We start from the raw sequence: 4,763 nt of genomic DNA on the forward strand, positions 1-4,763 counted from the left end.
AGCAGGAGAGATTCGCGCAGGGCCCTAGAGCCATCGCAAAAAACCTAGAAAATGGAAAGAAATAAAGAGAGGCTGGAGAAAGGAGAGAAGTCGCGGATAGAGGAGAAATGAACTACATAGGAAGGTTAGAAGTTAGCCTACCTTTATAGAAGACGAATGCAAAAAGGCCAAAAGTGAAAATTAAACGAGAGTTAATGAAACTTATGTTACCAAGATTGAAGGACAATCAATGAAGTCTTATGTTACCAACGAAAAAAGACCAAAAACAAAGGTGTACTTTGACTGCAGCACTTCCAACACAATAACCGCAGATCATTAAAATATTTAAATTTCTAAAAAATATAATCCGCAGACCATTCTAAAATAAAAGTGAATGCAGTTCTTTAAAGTAATACCGGGCAGTTCACAATACGTGTGCATGAAGTGCAGTACATGCTCAAAATGAAGCACAAGAGAAGCACTTCCGTGCGGTGTACAATGGGTTGACTTGGTGCACGTAATGCAGTCCGTAAACGCAAGTCATGCAGTCCACAATGTTGGTACAAGTAGTCACAACGTTGGCACAAAAAGGGATGCACGCAGTGCAAAATGTGTACGCCTGCAGCACAGTACACTGACAAATGCAGTGCACACAGACCCAACAAAGCAGTTCACACACGTACACTAGAAAAAAGAATACATAAGAGCAAAACACGAAAAGAAAATGTGACTTGTATATGTAGTGCGGAATATGTGAACATGCAGTACAGAGACATGATCAATGCAGTGCATGCCCCTACATTTGAAAAATACCTAAGAGGGGAAATATTAAACAAAATTGACCACCCAGGTGCAAATAGGCCCCAGCCAGTCTCGTAATAGAACTGCGCCCTCAGTAGGTGAGTCATTCTGAGCCACGATGCATGGGGCCGGGCACACATGGGACCACATGTCTGAGAGGATAGAGCAGCGAGCGCCGTGTATAAGCGTCCAAATAAGTAACCAGAGGAGTTCGACACGGGTGCCTCGCCAGCGCTTATAAACTGGTCGAGCGCCCTCTCCACGGGCGAGGTGGGACTATACGATACCGCTCACACATAGCGCACTGGGAACCAGCCGTGCTGACAGGCTTACTTGGGCCGAATGCGTTTTCACTCCTCTAACACAGGACCAACACGCTAGAGTGGTTAAAATACACAGGCCCAACACGACCCACTAGAAAAACAATAATTACAAAAATAAAACATCAAAGAAAAATGAGAAACATTTTTAAATGAATAACAACCACAAAAAAGGTGTGGGCACTGCCAGAAACTATAGTTCGCTCTAATAAATAAAATGCAGCAAGCCCGAAGTCAACGTACAAATGTAGTCCGCCACGTAAAACAATGCAGTTCGTCATGTGGAAGCACGAAGTATTGTTATTTCTGAAATGCAGTTCTCTTTCTACTGCATTGCAGTAGGGCTAAAATGAAGAATGCAACCCTGTTAGTTAAGCAAAGCAGTCCAATACCCCTATCCACACTACCCTCCATCCACACAAAAGCTACATCACCATCAAATATAAAAAAAGAGAAAATAAGAAAGAACTCCATCAAAAAAGTAAATGTGCGTACATCTGTATGAATCCTGATCCGATATAATACAGTATACGAAGAATAAATTTCAATTGCATGCAGTACACTATGTGGACATAGGCATCTATCGTGATAGCGAAGAAGTGCACTTACTTGAAAAAATCACCAAAAACACAATCATCAGATTTTCTGACAGTTGCATGCATACCTGAACTTGCCACGTAAAAAGAGGCGACAGCGTTCTGGATTTCCAACGCACTAAGACAGCCTCCTCATAGCAGAACCTCTCTGCAGTTGGCATGCAACTAAAAACATAGCCCCACCACGCTACCACCCCACTCCACCACTCCCAGGTCCTGTCACAGAGTGCAGAGGAGAAAACACAACTGCTTTGTCCCCCCAAAAAACCCATTGCATCTTCTTCTCCACACTTCCTTTCACTAACCTCTCTCTCAGAACAAACACGAGAGAGCAGAGGAGAGTCATGGCGGATGCACCTCTGTACAAGCAGCGCCGCAGGTACACCAGGGAGCTCCACGACGTCGACCTCCACGGCAACCACAAGCTCCACGTCGTTTGCACAAGCAAGGGTCAAGACATGGAAAAGATGATGTCCACTCTCAGGAGGAAGCTCGGCGGAATGCCCTTCAAACTAGTCAGCTTTGATGTCGAGTACACGCACTACGTGAAGCCACAGCGGGCAATAGTGTTCCAGTTATGCGCAGAAAAAGAATGCCTTGTCTACCACATCTCTGTAGCTAAATATAGGTCAGAATAATTATCAATCTGTACTATTGCTTGTCAATATTGATTTTAAATTTTCTTCATCGCAAGTGCCATTATTTAAACTTTGGTTCTCATTTTTACAAAGCATGGCATAGTAATTCATTGATAGTTTTCATCTGGCTCCATGTAACTCATGTGTTCAATTCTTGAATTAGATGATCTAGCGATACAACAGTTTTATTTTGTTTTGCCAAATACAAATTATTTGCCTGAACAATAGATAAATGCACCATTACTATCTAAAACATGTATGAAATTCAATTCAAGAATACAAACATGCACAAACATGCATTGTTTATGGAATCTATTATGAGATTTACTAGTTATGCAGTACAAAGTACTAGCAGCTATTGACAGCAACAGATTCAGATATTCAAATTGCACTTCAATTTCAGAAAAAACAAAAAAACATTGGTGGTTCTAAAAAATAAACAATATTCAGTCTATACAAACATCTTGCAGGCCAATGGAACTAGACAAATTCCTCATGAATTATGAATACACCTTCGTGGGATTCGCCATTTAAGGAGACAAAAACAAGCTGAAGCTATCTGGCTTGGAGATCTACTCCGACAACTACATTGATATTCAGGTGAAATGGAGAGACCCATACAGTAGAAAGAAGTTTGACTCTTTTGCTGATGTTGTCAGTAGGATGATAGACATTCAATACCATGATATGAAGAAAAAATTAACCGCAAGGAGGACCATACTCTGTGGGGATTTTGCCCACTGCCAGACAAGCTTATCAAATATGCAACAATAGATGCATTCGCAACATATGAGTCATGGAGAATCATCTACGATATCATAATGGGACTAGACAGGCCAAAAAGAGAAAAAGAAGCGAAGAAGAAGAACAAGGCTGTAATCCAATACAGCACCTAGAAATGAACAGGGCTATGTTTAGTTTCCTTTTACTTTAGTGGTTGTGTTGTTCCTTGTTTCATGTCTGCAAGGTTTTGATTATATCCGTTGCTTCATATCGAACGTTTGTTTGTAAAAACAATGTTGTTGCACTAGGTAATGATTGCTGAGTTTGTATTAGAACAAGTATCCAGACAACTTTGAAAAATATAATGTGTGATACCAAAACATACTACACAGATACAAAACATATTCAAAAACAACGTTAAACAAAAAAAAATCAAGTACTCTGACTACAACTCATACCTAAAAAAGAATGATGAATGCAGTTCACAATGGTAAACATAAGAAGTACACATGTGTCCACATGCAGTCCATAAGAGTAACTATAGAAAAAGACCATTAATATTAATATTTCTAAAAAATATAATCCGCAGACCATTCTAAACAAAGGTGAATGCAGTTCATGGAAGAAATATAAGGCGGTTCACAAAGTGTATACATGAAGTGCAGTACATGCTTAAATGAAGAACGAGAGGGGCTACAGCCACTTTCGTGCAGTCCATAACACACAGACTTGGTACACGCAGTGCAGTCCGCAACGTTGGTACAAGCAGTACAAATGACATCATTGTACTACCATGAAATATATGTACTAAAAAAGAAAAAGATGCCTCAAATACGAAAAAAAATTGACCACCCAGGTGCAACCAGGCCCTAGCTTGTCTCGTAATAAGTCTGCGCCCACAGTAGGAGAGTCGTTCTGAGCCACGATGCATGCGGCCGAGCACACATGCGCCCACAGGTCAGAGAGATAAGTTCAGCGAGCGCCGTGTATAAGCGCCCAAAAAAGTAACCACAGGAGTTCGATAAGGCTGCCTCGCTAGCGCTTATAAACAGGTCAAGCGCGCTCTCCGCGGGCGAGGTGGGACTAAAGGATACCGCTCACACACAGCGTAGGAGAAAACACCCATACAGGACGACTTGGGCCGAATGCGTCTTACACCCCAACGGACCCAACAAATTCTCACAGCCAAAAACAAAAAAGCCCCACGATGCACAACTAGCACGCAACTCCCGTAACCTCCCACCTAATAAAATGCAGTCCACTGTGCAGTTCGGTATGGGATGGAAGATGTGCTGTCAATTAAGCATTGCAGTTCGCTTAGACGATTGTTTTTTCCAGCCAATCAAGAACACTACCACGGCTAGCCCGCGTCCAACCGCCTCCTCCACTTGGCGAATCTTTTCTCTTGGCTACCACGGCACAATCCCCCGTCACACCCTGGCTTGGTTGACAGGCGCACGAGGTGTGGGGGCGGCAGGGTGTGACGGACTCGCCTACGCATGTGGCACCACGGCACGCCGCGTCGCGGCCTGCTCCCTCGTCCAGGCTCGGACTCGCAGGGGGGTGGGGAGAGGGGTCACGACCCCCCTCCCACCTCCTGCCCGGCCTCGCGCTAACGCATGCAGTGCACTTGGTTGACAGGTGCAATGCGGACATTCTGTTTTTCCAACCCTAGGACGCACGCAACCCCAGAGCCACACCCCTAA

The sequence above is a fragment of the Triticum aestivum genome, chromosome 4D, assembly GCF_018294505.1.
Source record: "Triticum aestivum cultivar Chinese Spring chromosome 4D, IWGSC CS RefSeq v2.1, whole genome shotgun sequence".
NCBI classification, from domain to species: domain Eukaryota; kingdom Viridiplantae; phylum Streptophyta; class Magnoliopsida; order Poales; family Poaceae; genus Triticum; species Triticum aestivum.